A 17581-nucleotide genomic window follows, 5' to 3' on the forward strand; every position below is an offset into this window, starting at 1 on the left:
TGCATAGCAGGTTAACTTGGGTTTCTCAGACAGGTCTGGTTCGAGGCACAGCTGGGCGTTGGCACTGTGTTTCAGGTACCTGAGCAGTCTTTTTATGGCATCCCAGTGCAGGACAGTGGGCTTGCTCACGTGTCTGGACAGTAGATTGATGGCCAGAGCGATGTCAGGCCTCGTCCAGTTGGCGATGTAGAGTAGCGAGCCTATTGTTGACCTGTACAGCTTGTTGTCAACGAAGGGTTCAGCTTCATTGTACATGCTCCTTATGAAGTCCGGTTGCATGGGTGTCTCGCAGGGTTTTGCCCCTGACATGTTGCATTTGGATAACAGTTCCATGATTTTCTCTCTTTGTGAGATCCGGAAGCCCTTGTCAGTTTTAATCACTTGCACCCCTAGGTACTTGTCTATCTTCCCTAGTGACTTCAGAGAGAAATGATTTCCTAACTCGGTGGCAAATTTATCGCATTTGGCCCTTTGCTTCCCTATGTACAATATATCATCCACATACACAAGAACACCTTCGAATGCTCCTCCCTCTCTCTTTGTGAAAAAACATTTGTCTGCAGAGGTGGCTTTGAAGCCCATGGTGTTGAGAGCTTTGGCTAGACAGTCGTACCACCTCTTGCCAGACTGTTTGAGTCCATATAAACTTTTGTTCAGGAGCCATGTGTTGTCCTTTCCATCGTTGTATCCTGGTGGGGCCTTAACATAGATCTCCTTATCCAATTCTGCATGTAGATATGCGGTTTGCACGCCGAATTGGAATACTTCCAGCCCTAGGATGGTGGCAATTACTAGGGTGCTCTTGACACTCTCAGCCCTGATTGTGGGGGAGTAGGTGTCCGTGTAGTCTTCCGGGTACCTTTGGGTGAAGCCTTGTGCGACCAACCTCGCTTTGTAGAGCGTTTTGTTGTCTTCGAGTGTTTTGACTTTGAACACCCACTTCGTCCCAATTGGCTTTTTGTTCTCAGGTGCTTGAGCTGGCGAGTATACCTGTAGTTCTCGGAGGCTCTCCATCTCCTTTTCCATGGCTTGCTTCCACCTTTCCCTCTCTTCCTGGGGGAGGCCGAGTATCTCTTCATAGGAACTGGGTGTGAAATGCTCTGTGTGTATGGACATGACATAGTCCTCTAGTCTCTTTGGTAACTTGTTCCTACTGGATCTAGTTGGTCTGTCTGGAGGCGTATCTGCTTCATGCAGGCATTCGGCTTCTTTTTCAGTGAGGCTATCTAGGTTCAGTGTGGGGTGTCCTTCTTTCCATTCCTTGGCTTTCAGTTCTTGGTGTTTGGGTCTGTCTGTTTCAGTTTCCTCTGGCCCCCTGGTGGTCAGTTCTTTGTCGCTTTGGTTATGTGGTTGCATGTCTCTGCCAAGGAAAATGTCATTGCAGTGGAGCTTTGACCAATTCGAGTGCTCATGGAATTCCGCAGACCTGGACACAATGAATTTGTTATTGCAGTCCACAAATCTGAATCCCTTTGTCCCAGGCTCATAGCCCATGAACCTTAGTCTTTTTGACACCTTTTCTCCCTTCTTCCTTAGCTGTCGGGGAATGTGGATGTCAGCTGGGGCACCAAATACGTGTAAGTGGGCTAGGTTGGGTTTTCTATTGTACATTAGTTCGTATGGGGTTTTATTGATTGAGCTTGACCACAACCTGTTTAGTGTGTAATTTGAATAGTGTAGTGCCTCTGACCAGAATGATTGGCTCATTCCAGCGTCCTCCAAAACACACCTCATCATTGTTTGGAGCAATCCGTTTTTTCGTTCTGAGACCCCATTCTGGAATGGGGAAAAAGGGCTGGAGCTAAAATGCAATATGCCCCTCTCCCTTAACCATTTTGCAAAGTCCTTGGCCATGAATTCTGTGCCCCGGTCAGTCATTATCTGTTTGATTTTCACCCCATGTTGTAGTTCCACCCTTTTATAAAAGACTTTGAAGCTTTGGAATGTCTCATTTTTATGCTTGAGAGAGTACACATAGCCATACCTGCTGTAGTCATCTACTATGGTTAAGAAAAACCTTTTCCTGTGTCCAATGGAAGGTCTCAGTGGTCCCACTAAATCCATGTGTACTAGCTGAAATGGGTGGTCAGTTGTGCGCTCTGACCTTTTGGGCCTCGCTTTGACCTTAATTTTTGAAGATTTACACACTGAACACTCCAAATAATTTTTGCAGTCCTTTATTTTCAAACCCTCTGTACATCCTAGCATTTTTTCTACAACCGGGAAACTGATATGTCCTAGCCTTCTGTGAAGGAGGTGGGCACAATTATCGTGGATGGGTTTTCCCACGGATACCTTGTTTTTGCCTGGTGACACAGTGTTTGTTTCCTCCTGGGGTCCCCCTCTAGTTTCAGTGTCTTCGCCCTGGTCATGGGTGATGCTTGTGTTTATACTTCCCTCGCTGTTCTCACTGGGTGTAAAGTACGGTAATCCATCATGTGTGGTTACCTTGCCAACCCTTTTTCCTTGGTTGAGTATCTGTACCCTGCCTTCCTTGAATGTTACCTCTGTGTCTGTGTCTGTTGTGAGCTTTGCAATAGCTAAGACATTGTGGGGTATTTCTGGCACGTACAGTACCCCCTCTATTTTCCCAACCCCTGGTATAGGTACATTCCCTCTCCCTATGACCTTGGCTGTGCTCTGGTTAGCCATTCTGATCTTGAAGTCTGTCTCTACGAGGGAGGTGAATAGATTGGGGTTGTGTGTTGTATGATTAGTGGCTCCTGAATCCAGAAGCCACATGTTCTCATCTGTCCCCTGCTTGGGGCCTGCTTTACCATGCCTGAAGCCGTACATGGTCCCTGGGTTGCTATCTCTGGAAACATCCCTATGTTCACTGCTTTTTCTAGGGTTGGGTGACCACCCACGTCCCCGTTCCCTGAAATGTCTGCGGTCTGGTGACCATCTGTCTCTATATCCCCTGTCCCTATCACCTCTGGGGCAATCCCTCCTTAAATGATTCCTGGACCCACAGGAAAAACACTCTGGGGCAACCTTTCCCCTGTCCTGGAACTCAACCCTTTTGGTGGGTCTGGGGTCCCTTCTTGACATGTGGCGGTCCCTCCTTAAATTATCCTCTGCAATAAGGCGGTTAGTGAGTGTGTCTAATGTTAAGTGTTCTAGACTGAGGCTGTCCAATTGCATCACAAAGTTGTCCCAGCTACTGTCTAAAGAGTTTATGACTATACTCATCATACTCTCCTCAGTGATTGCTTCACCCCTATGCATTAATTCAGTCCTGGTTGCATTAAGTTTTAACAGGTGTTCACTCATGGGGACCCCTGGTCTAAGTCTGGCAGAATGGAATTCTCTGGAAATCCTAGTTGTGGTTGCTCTACTTCTGCTGTAAAAAAGGTTATAAAGTTTTTGTATCACTTCATGCACTGTCATGTGATTCCCTATGCTTGGGTACAAAGTTGGAGAAATACTGGTTAACAAAATACAAAAAGCCCTGTGGTGGTTACAGTCAATTTCAAAAGTCCAGGGTTTCTGGGGTGGATCTGATATTAGGAAAAGTAAGTTTTCTTTCATAAAAACTATCTGCAGCTGTTGACTCCACTCTAGAAGATTTTTTCCATCTATTTGCAGTTTGGGAAAGTTGACAGGCAAAGCCCCAGAATTGTTAGAATGGTTACTTACAGAGGGTAGCTGTCCATGGTTTTGTGAGTGAGGGAACTCACAATATGGCATGGGAATGGCTATTCTGTACTGACTTGTCTCTATGTTCTGACTTATCTCTGTGTTCCTCCCTTCTCTTCCTGCAGGTGGCGTCTGAGCATGTGCGAGGCCCATTTCATGCTGGAGGCCGTCTGGAGGGGAGCTCATGGCTGCAGTTCTCAGGCCTAGGCCTAGGCCTGCTGGTGGAGCCCTTGACTCACCCCTGGTGGGTCTGGATGCATCGTGGGACCCTGGAAGTCGCTGCTGGGCTGTGTAGTCCCCGGCGAAGAATGGCTGGAGGCTCGGGATCGAAACGGTCGTAAGTCGAGGACTTTTGAGGATTGGCGGTGCGGCGGCAGCGGCGGTGGCGATGGCTGGTCCTGATCCGGATGTGCTGGCCCCTGGTCGGTTGGAGAAGCCTGGCAGAGGTCGCAGAGCAGGTAGGTAGCTGGCATGTCTCTCTTCTCTTGGATCCCTCGTAGTTAGTGAGGCGGGTGGTGAGTTCGAGTCCTGCCTTTGTTCTGCTCCATAGGCGGTCGGGGTTTCTTGTTCGTCATGGAAGCACGTTGCCCCCTTTGGTAGTGATAGGGTTGGTGTCTCGAAGCCGGTGGTCACTCTGGTGCCTTCTTGGCCCTCGAGGTTTTCCTTGCAGCTTGTGGTTGGTGCAGGAGGCTTGAATGCGGAGCCAAAGGCTGCTGCTAGAGTCTCCATTGCTTTTTCTATCTCGAGCACGCTAGGCAAGTTCTGGTTTACTTGGACTTGTCTATTGCAGTTGTTTTCTGGATGCCCCCCATTTGTTTTGGGGCCTTGGCTGTTTCCCGCCATTGGATTCAAATCCTGGCTTCCCATTGGTTGCTGGCCATTCCAAGATGGCCGCTGGGAAATTGGCGTGAAACTGAGCCCCTCTATGTCCGGGGCCTCTGCGAGGGAATCCCCTTCCCTTTCCCTTACCGGGCTGGCGTCTTCTTGGGTGCTCATCGCTGCTCCATGGGTTTCTAGGAGGCCTTGGAGTTTCGTGATGAGCTCTCCATTGCTGATGGGCGCTTCCATCATTTTCAGCAGGGCCATTCTCAGTTTGTCTTCCTCTCGTGGCTCTTCTCTTTCGTAGTCATCTGCTTCCTCCCGTGGTCTCTCTTTGCAGAGGAGGGGGCCCGGCTCGATGTCCTGTCCACTTCCAGCTGGGGTGGCTCTTGGCATGGCACCTTTGGGTGTCAGTTGAGCAGCCATCCTCTTGGTGAATGCCCTGGTGTTTACTCTGCTCTTCTTATCAGAGTGAACGGCTTGTTCAGTCATTCTTTAGAGTTATGGGTAACCATCCTCTGCTGCCAATTTGTTAATGCTGGATGGATCTAACCCAATAACTCACAGGAGACAATGGTATCTCTTCATTGATTCTTTATTCTAAGCCTGGAGTCCTCCTAGGCCCAATTCAGGGTAAAGGTCACTGACCTCTGTCTTGTCTTTGCAGGCACACATCTGGAACTGCTGGATGCCCACGTGTAGGACCCTTTTATATACCAGGGGAGGAGTCTGAGGTAAGGGGGTATGATGGGATATGGGGAGGTGCCAGCCCCTGCCTGGGAGAATTAGACATTTACCCTGACAATTACCACCCCCAAAAAATAGATAATAAGCCACTTTTTTCAGTGCCCTTGTAACTTCGAACAGTCACTAAACAAACTGTTGTAAGTCGAGGACTACCTGTTTATCTGTCTTCCAGTTGGGATGCTACTACCTTATTCATGCCAATTGGACTGTCCTAATTTTTGCCAAAATGTTACATCAAGGTTCTCCCCATCCCATAAAAAACAGGTTAGGTAAAAAACTTCTGAAAACAAGTATGTCTTACTGTTCTTAAACTGCTCAAAAATTTGCATACAGTTTTTCAAGGCAATGCCCATGGCAAATTGAAAAATTTTGTAGAATTTAAACCACAGGGTTTTAAAAGGCACAGTGGACATTTGTCACCAGGTCATGTTATTCTCCCTTCCAAGTCACTCTTGTGGTGATTGAATATGCAATAAACAACCTCATTGTGGTTACTGTCATGCAATAAACATTGCTTGTTTATAAACAGACCTTTAGCTATACAATTTGGGATGAACACCCTTTGAATGGTGAATCCTTCCATTCCCCACTTTCCTGTCAGAGCTGAAGAAGCTTCTTCTTTTTTTTTTTGATTTTAAAAACAAAACTTTATTCATTCTTAAAAAAAACATTTAAAACATACAAGTTTCTCTTAATCAAGAAACAAATTTACATATACAATACACAACTTCAACTACTAACTAATTTCTATTATTATATATACATATATACAAACCTACAGTGACATATTTCATTTTCTATCTATCTGACAGTGCAGTTTTTAATTGTGTTAATATCCTCTAAATTTCATCTCTACCCATTTGTCCTCCTCTGGTTTATCCACTGGTACCATTTATTCCATATTGTAAAATATTTTGAGTCCTCCTTATCCTGTAACTCTAAAGTTAATTTGTCCATTTCTGCGCATGTGTATATCTTTTGTATTAGCTCCTGATCGGTTGGCAATCGATTTGTTTTCCAAAGTTGTGCTACCGCTAATCTAGCCGCCGTTATTATGTGAAGTATTAAATATTTTATATCATCTCTAATGTTCTTTTTAATCATGCCTAATAAAAAAATTTCGGGTTCTAATTCAATTTCGTAATCTGTTATTTCTGCTATCCATGTTTTTATCTTGTTCCAATATTTCTTAATTTCTGGGCAGAGCCACCAAGCGTGATAAAAAGTTCCCTGTGCTTTTTTGCATTTCCAACAAGTCGGATTTACATTTGGGTACATTTTTGCTAACCTTGCGGGGGCCAGATACCATCGATACCACATCTTATAGTGATTTTCTTTGTAAGCTACCAATTTTGTCATGCTATAATTAATTTCCCACGCTCTTTCCCATTCTTCTAGTTGTATACTGTGCCCAATATTCCTCGCCCAGGCTATCATCTGCCCTTTAACCAATTCTTCTGCCAAATCATATTCAAGTAAATATTTATAGATTTTCGAAATTAATTTCCCTTCTTTGGATTCTAATAATTTGTTCAGTCGATTTTGTTTTAAATCTATTCCTCCCTCCTCCTGATCTTTCCTATATCTTGTCTTTATTTGTGAGTATGGCCACCAGTCTATTACTATTCCTTGTTCCTTTAGTTCTTCCCTAGTTTTCAGTCTCCCCGCCTATCTAATATTTCTCTATATCTTAATATTTTTTGTTGTGTAGTGTTTGTGTTGGATTTGTTGCCATGTATTGATTAAAGATTTCCTAATAGTGTGGTTGTTGAAGTGTTTATATATTTTATTCCCGGTGTTCCAAATAAAGGCATGCCATCCCTTCATCAGGGCATGTCCTTCCAAGTTTAACAGCCTTTGATTATCCAAGGTTATCCATTCCTTAATCCATAATAAGCTTGCAGCCTTATAATATTTTTGTGTTACAGGATCCATGGATCAGGCCCAATAACTGACACGATTCAATCATTTAAACAAGTCTCTTTTATTTACAGTCTCAACATAACATCACATGCTGTATCTGGAAGTGAGCAACGTGGGAGAGTGCCTCTACCTTTTATCCCTGTGGGCGGAGACTCAGGTAAGGAGTGGTCAGTGGGTGGAGCTGACCAGGTGGGTGTTAGTGTTAACCCCTACACTACTGTATCACAGTTGACCCCTGGTATGGGTAAGGCATTTATACTTGACAAATCCCCCTCTAAATGCCTGACCTGTGGCTGTGGACCTAACTGTTTAAGTGGCATCCAGGGGCGGATATTGAGTTTGGATACTAGGTGTGAGTGTTGTCTGCCCTGTAATGGTTTTGTGAGTATGTCTGCAGTCTGTTCTTCTGTGTCACAATGTATGGCCTTTACGAACCCAATTTTGGAGAGCTGCCTCACATGTTTGTATTTTATGTCAATATGTCTTGATCTCTGTCCTACCGCGTCGGCCATGGAGATTTCTATGGCGGCCTTGTTGTCTTTGTAGATGTTTATCGGGTATGCTGGTTCGCTCCACACACTGGCGAGTAGGTTGTCGAACCAGATGAGGTTGTTTGCGGCCTTGGATAGGCATATATACTCTGCCTCTGTGGTTGAAGTGGCCACCAAGTTTTGTTTACCTGTGTACCAATGCACCGGACTATTGTTCAAGTAAAATACGTATCCTGATGTGCTTTTCCGGCTTTTGGTGTCCCCGGCCCAGTCAGCATCAGCATAGCAGGAGAGAACGGGCTCGTTGGATGGTTCTGGTTCTAGGACTAGGCACGCATCGGCGCTTTGTTTCAGGTACCTCAACACCCTCTTTACAGCGTCCCAGTGGTACATGGTAGGTTTGCCTACGTGCCTGGACAATAGATTAACTGATAATGCAATGTCTGGCCTAGTCCAGTTGGCAATATATAAAAGCGAGCCTATGACTGACCTGTACAGTGTGTTGTCCTCAAATTCGGGTGATTCACCATGCATGTTTTTTAGGAGGTCCGGCAGCATTGGTGACTCACACCCCTTGGCATCTGCCATGTTGCATTTGTGTAGTATTTCTTCTATCTTTTCCTTTTGGGACAGCTGAAAGCCTTTGGGAGTTTCGTTGACCTGCACGCCTAGGTATCTGTTTATTTTCCCAAGATATTTTAATGTGAAGTGTTCACTTAGTTTACTGGCGAAGGTGTTGCGGTTCCCTTCGTGTTTACTGATGTAAAGTATGTCATCCACGTAGACTAGAATGTATTCTGGTGTGTCCCCCTCTCTCCTAGTGAAGAAACAGTTGTCGGCTATGGTTGCTGTAAATCCCATTGACTTCAGGACCTCGACCAGGCACTCGTACCATTGTTTGCCGGACTGTTTCAGTCCATATAGGCTTTTGTGAAGTAGCCAGGTGTCCCCCCTGTTGGTCTCTTTACTGTGTGGTGCCCTAACGTATATTTCCTTATCTAGGTTGGCGTGCAGGTAAGCTGTCTGCATGTCGAACTGATGCACCTCTAGTCCTAGCAGGGAAGCGATGACCAGGGCACTTTTGATGCTTTCAGTCCTCACGGTGGGTGAGTAAGTGTCGGTGTAGTCCTCTGGGAATCTCTGGGCAAATCCCTGGGCAACCAGTCTAGCCTTGTATAGGTTCTGACCACCCTCCAGGTTCTTGATTTTGAAGATCCACCTGGTACCTATCGCACTTTTGCCCTCTGGAACCTTGGCTGGAGCGTAAACTTCTAGCTTTCTCAGACTGTCCATTTCCTTGGCCATAGCTGATTCCCATTTTGACCTCTCCTCTTGAGGTAGCCTCAATACCTCTTCATATGAGTTAGGTGTGACATGGTTCGTGTGTATGTGCATTACGTAGTCATTTAACCTTCTTGGTAATTGGTTCCTGGTTGATCTGACTGGCCTACCTGTCGTTTGTTCGGTGTCGTGTAAGTACCTGGCTTCCTTTTGTGTTAGTGAGTCTACACTTATCTTGGGGTGATTCCCTTTCCATTCCTCAATCTTGATGCCTTGGAGCTTGGGTTTGTGTTCCTTCCTTTCCTGTCTATCTGCCGTTTCGTGTTTGTCCTGCACTTGCTTGTCTGGCCTAGTCTCCCGCCTGGTGGATACCTCGTTGAGGTGTTAGCTTGTTCATGGAATACCGCTGTCCTAGATACCACGAATCTGTCGTTATTGTCCACAAATCTGAACCCCTTGGTACCTGGCTCGTACCCCATGAACCTCAGTCTTCTGGATACTTTGTCCCCCTTCCTGCGCAGCTGTTTGGGTATATGGACATCAGCAGTTACGCCGAATACATGTAGGTGTGCTATCTGTGGTTTTTTGTTGTACATGAGTTCGTATGGCGTTTTGTCTATTACACTGGACCAGGTTCTGTTTAGTGTGTAGTTTGAGTAAACTAAGGCCTCGGACCAAAAGTGTTGGCCAATTCCCATGTCTTCTAAGGCGCACCTGACCATTGTCTGCAGCGTGGAGTTCTGTCGTTCTACAACTCCGTTCTGAAAGGCCAAGAACGGGGACGACGTAAAGTGAAGCACGCCTTTGGATCTGAGCCAATGGGAGAAATCCTTTGACAGGAACTCAGATCCTCTGTCAGTCATGATTTGTTTGATTCTGGTATTGTTTTGAGTCTCTACCCTTTTGTAGAACTCTTTAAATTTTTGGAAGGCCTCATCCTTTCGTCTTAGGGTATAAATGAAGCCATAATGACTATAATCATCCACGATGGTGAGGAAGTATCTTTTCTTGTATTTGATGGATGGCCTTAGGGGCCCCACCAGATCCATGTGGACTAAATTGAATACCTGTTTGGCGGCGCGTGAGGATTTCTTAGGTCTGGGTTTGACTTTTAACTTGGAACATTTGCACACCAAGCACTCGAGGTAATTTTCACAACTCTTTATTTTGATGCCCTCGGTACAGTTGGCCATTTTTTGGACTACAGGGAAACTGGCGTGCCCTAGTTTCTGGTGTAATAGGTGAGCACAGTCGTCGTGCATGGGCTTGCCTATCGATGGTCTTCCCTGGGTGTGTTTGGTGGGGTGTGTTTCATGTGTCGTGTTCTCCTCGCTCTCCGTCTCTCCCTCATTCACCTGTTCTTCCTCAGCTCTGTCCTGGTTAGTGTCTTTCGTGCATTCTGAGTTGGTGTATATGCTGGGTGTGTTACTCTCATAGAATGTTATGTATGGTAGCCCTTGCCTGACTGTCACTCTCCCTATATCCTCTCCGCCCTTGCTAACGTGAGCCTTCCCTTCTGCGAAGGTTACCTTAATCCCTGATTCTTCACTGAGTTTTACTGCGGCCAATATGTTATGGGGTATCTCCGGGACCAGCAGTACCCCCTCTATTTTCCCTATGTCTGGTAGCGTAACCACCCCCTTGCCTGTCACCTTAACCTCGCTTTGATCTGCAACCTTGATTGAGAAGTTCTCCTCTGTGAACGAGGAGAGCAGTTTTTGGTTGTAGGTTGTGTGGTTGGAGGCCCCAGAGTCCAGAAGCCACGAGTTGGCCTCCCTATCCTGACATGTTATGTGGGTGCGCTCTCCTATCCCATATAATGATCCTGTTCTGCTGTCACGTGAGCTATCCCTGTTCCCCCTCCTGTCTCTGGGGTTGGGTGAGTCCCTGCGTCTGTATCTTTCCTCAGAGGTGTATCTCTCTGCCTGTCTGAATCTATGTTCTGGTCTGCTTCTCTCCCTGTAGTTCCTGGGGCAGTCTCTCTTGAGATGTCCCCTTGACCCGCAGCTATAGCACTCAGTTGCGTTATGCTGCTTTTCTTGGAAGGCTACTTTCTTTTCTTGCTTATGTTCCCTGGAGGAGCCAGAGCGGCTCCTCTTCAAATTGTCTTCAGCGATCAGTTTGTTGGACAGCTTCTCAATGGCTAGTAGGCCTAGACTAACAGTATCTAAGTGTGCTAAGAAACTGTCCCATGAGTGATCTAAAGAGTTAATTATTACACTCTTCATGATCTGATCTGATATGACCTCTCCCCTAAGGTGAAGTTCAGCCCTGGTAGCGTTTAGGGACACCAGGTGCTCACTTATGGGGGTCCCTGGTTTGACTCTAGCAGAGAAGAAATCTTTGGAAATCTGGGTGGTGGTTGACACACTTTCACTGTAAAATAACCCAAACATTTTTTGTATGATTTCCGACACAGTAAGATTGTGACCAATGCTATGGTAAATAGTGGGAGATATGCTAGAAATTAAAAGGTAAAATGCCCTATGGTGCATACAGTCCAACTCTAAAGTCCATGGTCTCTCTGGGGGTTCATTAATAAAATGTGACATGTTTTCTTTTAGGAACACCACCTGAAGCTGCTGTGACCACTCTAGGATATTGCCGCCATCCATCCTCAACTTGGGAAAGTCACTTGGTAAGTTCCCAGCATTATTTGTAAAATTACTTACTGCAGGCTGCTGTCCATGGTTCTTTATGTGCCTATAGCAGCAGTACGGCATGGGAACGCTTGCCGGTAGTTTAAAAGTCCCGCTTTGCAATTTTTTTCTTTTTTCTTCCTCTAGGCGGAAGAGCGCATGCGCGAAGTCCATTTCAGCTCTGCCGTCGTCGTGGAAGGACCTGTTCATCGCAGCTCCAGTGTAGAGGCCTCTGTCGGTCGGGTAGGCCTCGGTTTCGGTCTTCGGGGTCCAGGTGTGCTCCGGAAGGTGTCGTCCCGCAGCGGCTTCTCCAAAATGAAGATCTTGATGGCGTTGGGGTCCCGGCGACGAATGCAGGTAGCTGCCCCAGTCCCTGCGTTCCGGGGTGCGCGGCCTGGGCGATCGGAGGCGCGGTGTTCTTGGGGTGCGTAGGGGGGTTGGCGCGCTGGTGTGGGCATCCGTGGTCCACGGGTGGGTGTTCCGGTGCCCCTCTTCTCGCCTCCCCTTTCGTTTTGGTCCCCCCGGTTTCCCTTTAGCGATTTTGAGGCCTGGGCCGAAGGCGGCGGCAAGGGTCTTCATGGCCTTATCGACTTGCCGCTCGGTCGGGGTGTATCTTGGATCTGAATCGGATTCTGTCCCCTCACCCCGGTCACTTTCTTCCTCGCTTATGGTCGGGCATTTTTCGCGCGCCGGCCATTTTGAATTCTGGCTGCCGATTGGATGGGGGTCGGCCATCTTGTCCGACCACGTGGACAAAGATGGCCGCCGTTTCAAATTTTGAGCGGGGCTTCGGGGCTCGGTGACTGTAGAGGGGTCCTTTTGGGGTGATCCACTCACCGAGTCCAGCTTCTCGAGCTCCGGATCCGAGTCTTCCTCGCTCCTCGCCACCTCGCGGTCCATTATGAAGCTCCGCAGGTCTGCGAGGAGGTTCTTGTCGCTGGCTCGCTCCCTCAGTAATCGTAGGACGTCGAGCCACAGCCTTTCTTCCTCCTGGTCGTCATGGTCTGCTATTCTTCCTTTCTTGACCTCCCCCTTTTCTTCCGTTGCGGTGGCTTTGGGGTCGATTGAGGTTTCTACCTTCCCTGGCGATCCCGATGGGTTACTCTCTCATTGCTTCGGGGGTGTCGCCATCTCGTAGGTAGTGATGTGTCCTCGTTGTGTGATCTGGAGTTATTGGGCCATATAACCATCCTCTGCTACCATCTTGTTACAGGATCCATGGATCAGGCCCAATAACTGACACGATTCAATCATTTAAACAAGTCTCTTTTATTTACAGTCTCAACATAACATCACATGCTGTATCTGGAAGTGAGCAACGTGGGAGAGTGCCTCTACCTTTTATCCCTGTGGGCGGAGACTCAGGTAAGGAGTGGTCAGTGGGTGGAGCTGACCAGGTGGGTGTTAGTGTTAACCCCTGCACTACTGTATCACAGTTGACCCCTGGTATGGGTAAGGCATTTATACTTGACATTTTGCCATGCCGGGAAACCAAATCCGCCTCTAATTTTATCGTCTTGCAATATATTTAGTTTTATTCTTTTTTTTTTATTATTGCAAAAGTTTTACAATTACATTTTCACCCCTTTTTCCCCCCCCCCACCTCCCCCCCAAACTTCCCAACCTCCCTAACCCTCCCTAACCCTCCCCTCCCCCCAGACTTCCCTATAATATACTCATACTCATAAAGAACCCTAATATAACACTTATATATAGACTTGAACCCCTCCCTCCCCTATATAATGTTTCTCTTTATCTCATTACATTAAAAAATTTCTAGTACATTATTTTCAAATAAAAGCTATTTGATACTTTCTAGTTTGATATTTGTTCTGAACATATTCTATCCACCTTTTCCATTCCCACTCATAAGTCTCTTGTGAACAGTCTTTTAAATATGCTGAAATCTTCGCCATCTCTGCAAAACTGGCCATCTTCAAAGTCAATAGTGGGCAAAGCTTCATTCTTCCAATATTTACCTATCAACAATCTTGCTGCTGTTATCATATACAATATCAATTTTGTTTCACCCGATGTAAAACCCTTAACTATACCCAATGAAAACAGTTGTGGAGAAAATTGAATTTTTTTCTTCAAAACATTCTGCATGACCCACCAAATTTTTATCCAAAAAGCCTTAACTTTCCTACAGGTCCACCAAACATGATAATACGTAGCATCCAAACATTCACATCTCCAACATTTTGGCTGAACATTAGGGTACATACATGACAACTTTTTGGGATCTAAATGCCATCTATAAAACATTTTGTAGAAATTTTCCCTCAGGTTCTGCGACTGTGTAAATTTAACATTCTGAACCCAAATTTTTTCCCATGTTTCCAGCATCACTGGTTCTTCAAAATTCTGTGCCCACTTAATCATACAGTCTTTAACTAATTCACTTTCTGAATCTCTTTCTAGCAAAACATTATAAAGCCTTTTGATATGCATTGGACCTTTCTCTCTTATATGTCTAACCAATTCTTCCTCATGCAACATAATACCAGTTTTTTGGTCCTCTTTCCATCTCAGTTGTAATTGATTATATTGTAACCAAGTTAAATTAATCCCTTCATCCAACAGTGTCTGCAATGTCTTCAGCTGCCATCTGCCCGCATCTGTAAAAAGAACCTCTTTATATAAAAACCCCCCGAGTGACATTATATTTGTATTCCACAAAGTATGACCAAGATCCAGCCATAGCGGTATTTTATAATCCCATTTGAGTCGGTGCTTCTTCCAAACTCTCATCAAAGAATCTCTAAGTATATGACTTTTAAATACTTTATCTACTTTGTCGTCGTAGAATAAGTAAGCATGCCATCCAAATTCAAGATCAAAACTTTCTGCATTCAATATTCCAGTCTTTTTCCTTCCAAACCAATCACTTGTTAAAGTTAAAACTGCTGCATCATAATATAGCTGTAGGTTTGGAAGTTTAAGACCTCCTCTTTCTGGAACATCTTGCATAATTTTCAATTTCACTCTCGGCTTCTTCTCGTTCCAGACAAACTTATTCACTCCAGATTGCCAAACTTTCAATTGTTTATCACTTTTAAGCACCGGAATCATTTGAAACAAAAAAAGAAATCTTGGCAAAATGTTCATCTTAACTGCTGCTATTCTTCCAAGTAGAGACAGCTGCAGTTTTTTCCAAGTCTCCATATCTTTCTGCACCTCTCGCCACAACACCTCATAGTTATTTTGAAACAATTTCATGTTTGATTCTGCAACCTGAACTCCTAGATATTTTACCTTAGGTACAGTCTCAAAACCTGCCCTCCTTTCAAGCTCATGTTTACGATCTTGTGTCATGTTTTTAACTATCATTTTAGTCTTTTTTGGATTCAGTCTAAAACCTGAAACTCTACCATAGTCTTGTATAATGTCCTTCATCAGGATTATTGATTCCATTGGTTGTGATAGGGTAACAACCAGATCATCTGCAAATGCCTTTATTCTGTAATCCTCTTGCCTAATTTTTATACCTTTCAAGATATTAGAGTCCCTTATTGTATTTAACAAGACTTCTAGTGTTAAAATAAATAAAAGTGGGGACAACGGACATCCCTGTCTTGTTCCTTTTTCAATTTTAAACTCTGTTGTCAAGCTTCCATTAATAATGATCTGTGCCTTTTGCTCTTGATAAATTGCTGAAATCGCCTGTATAAATTGATCCCCAAAGTCCATCTTTTTTAAAGTCTTTAGTAGAAAATTCCAATCCACTCTATCAAAGGCCTTCTCTGCATCCAAAAAGACCAGCACTGCAGGAATCTGTTTATTCTTCTCAAGATATTCCAATAAATCTATTACTTGCCTTACATTGTCCTTCATGTATCTGCCCTCGATGAATCCTGCTTGATCCTCATGAATCACCTTTTGGATTACTGGCATCAACCTGTTGGCTAATACTTTCGCATAAATTTTATAATCTGTATTCAAAAGAGATATTGGTCTATAATTCTCTGGTTTTTTAGGACCAACTTGTTCTTTTGGTATCAAGGATATGTAAGCTGTTGTCCATGATGGGGGTATTTTACCCCCTTGTTGAATATTGCAAAATAAATCTCTAAGTTGTTCCACCATTTCAGCTTGCAAAGTTTTGTAATACACTGCGGTCAAACCATCGGTACCAGGAGCTTTGGCTGTTTTTAACTGTTTAATTGCTATTATTATCTCCTCCTCTGTTATAGGATAATTCATTCTTTCCTTTTGTTGATCGGTAATTTTTGTAACTCTTTTATCGTTTAAATATTTTTCTATAAGTCCATTCTGCACCTCCTCTTTGGCATATAGTTTGGTATAGTAGTCCACAAAAGCTTCTTTAATTAATTTTTGTTGAAAAATTTCTTTCCCTCCAATATCAATACAATCTATAGTCCGTATACTTTGTTTTTTCCTCAATGTGTAAGCCAACCATCTGCCCGGTTTATTAGCGTTACAAAATGTATTATGCTTCGCATATTGTAAGTTTGTTGCAACTTGTTCCGCCATAAGCATTTGAAATTGGTCTTTCAAAAGTTTTATGGCACTGCTTATTCTTTCATCTGTTGGATTTTTAATAAGTAACTGTTCTTTATTCTTTATTTCTATTTCCAATTCAGATCTTTTCTTTTGTCGAAACAGTCTATGTTTAGAGTTCATATAGATAAGTACCCCTCTCATATAAGCTTTACTTGCGTCCCAAACAATTTCAATTGGGGTACCTTTATTCAAATTTATTTCAAAAAATTCTTTCAAATGCTTTTTAAGTTCTGTTGTATTTTTTTCATGTCTAAACAAGTTCTCATTTAATCTCCAAGAACGTCTCTCACCCTTATCCATCTCAATTTCTATCCATACTGGGCTATGGTCAGTCAAAGTTCTTGGAAAAATCTTTGTTCTTTTTGTCTTGACAAGTAAATCATCTGACAACAAGATAAAATCAATCCTAGAAAAGGATCTGTGTCTATCAGAAAAGAAAGTGTAGTCCAGTTCTTTTGGATTATGTATTCTCCAAACATCTTTTAGTTCCATATCTTCTTTCATATCAAAAAAAGTCTGTGGTAGTCTGATTCTAGCCTTTGCCAAACTCTTTTTATCTAATTTAGAATCAATTACTCCATTCCAGTCTCCCATAATTAAAATAGATCTGTAATCCCATTGCAGTATTTTAGTATGTAACATCTTATAGAAATAGTCCTGTTGTTGATTGGGAGCATAAATTCCAATCAAAAGAATTTGGCCATTTGCTGTAAGTAATTCAATTGCTACAAACCTACCATCTTCATCTGCTTCTATAACTTTAGCTGTTAACTTTTTATTTACATAAATAACCACACCGTTCTTTTTTTGCGAAGTTGAGGATATAAAATGTGTTCCTAGTTTGGAGTTTATCAGATATTTTTGATCTTGAGTTGTGATATGCGTTTCTTGTAAACAAATTATATCATTATTAAATTGTTTCAAATATGTAAATAATTTCTTCCTTTTCTGTGCTGAATTCAGCCCATTAACATTCCAAGATAAACACTTAAAGGTCATCAGCCTCTTTCTGGAGCACAGAGCAAAATACTTGAAGGTCATCCGAAAGCTTCGATCTCGCTCCTCCCATAGCTCCAATCTCTTGTGCAGTACTCTTAACTGCCTCCTTGTCTTGTCTTTCCTGTTGTTGTTGTTGCTTTTGTTTAAGTAACTTAGATTGAGCTCTAGTTATACGTTGATCCTTAATTTCAATCATCCGAACCGAGTCCAAAATTGGAGAAGATTCCAGCAAGGGCTCCTCCAGAAAACCTCCTTCTGCACCTTGCACTTCTTTTAATTCCTGCTTGGACTGTTCTTGCAATTCTCGTTGAGGTTGCTTCTCTTCACTCTCTTTGATCTCCAAAACTGTAGATGGTGTTCTTTCCTTAAGAATAGTAGTATAAAAGTGTTGTGCCTTCTCCACGGTATTCAAACGGCATCTTTCTCCCTTATATCTGAAAATTATCCCAGCTGGTGCGTCCCACCGGAAGGGTATCTGTAAATTTTGCAATTCCTTGACAAGAAAGCCAAATTCTT

This window comes from Pituophis catenifer, unplaced genomic scaffold (assembly GCF_029215685.1).
Source record: "Pituophis catenifer annectens isolate HBS135680 unplaced genomic scaffold, rPitCat1.0.hap2 SCAF_5, whole genome shotgun sequence".
Taxonomy (NCBI): Eukaryota; Metazoa; Chordata; class Lepidosauria; order Squamata; family Colubridae; genus Pituophis; species Pituophis catenifer.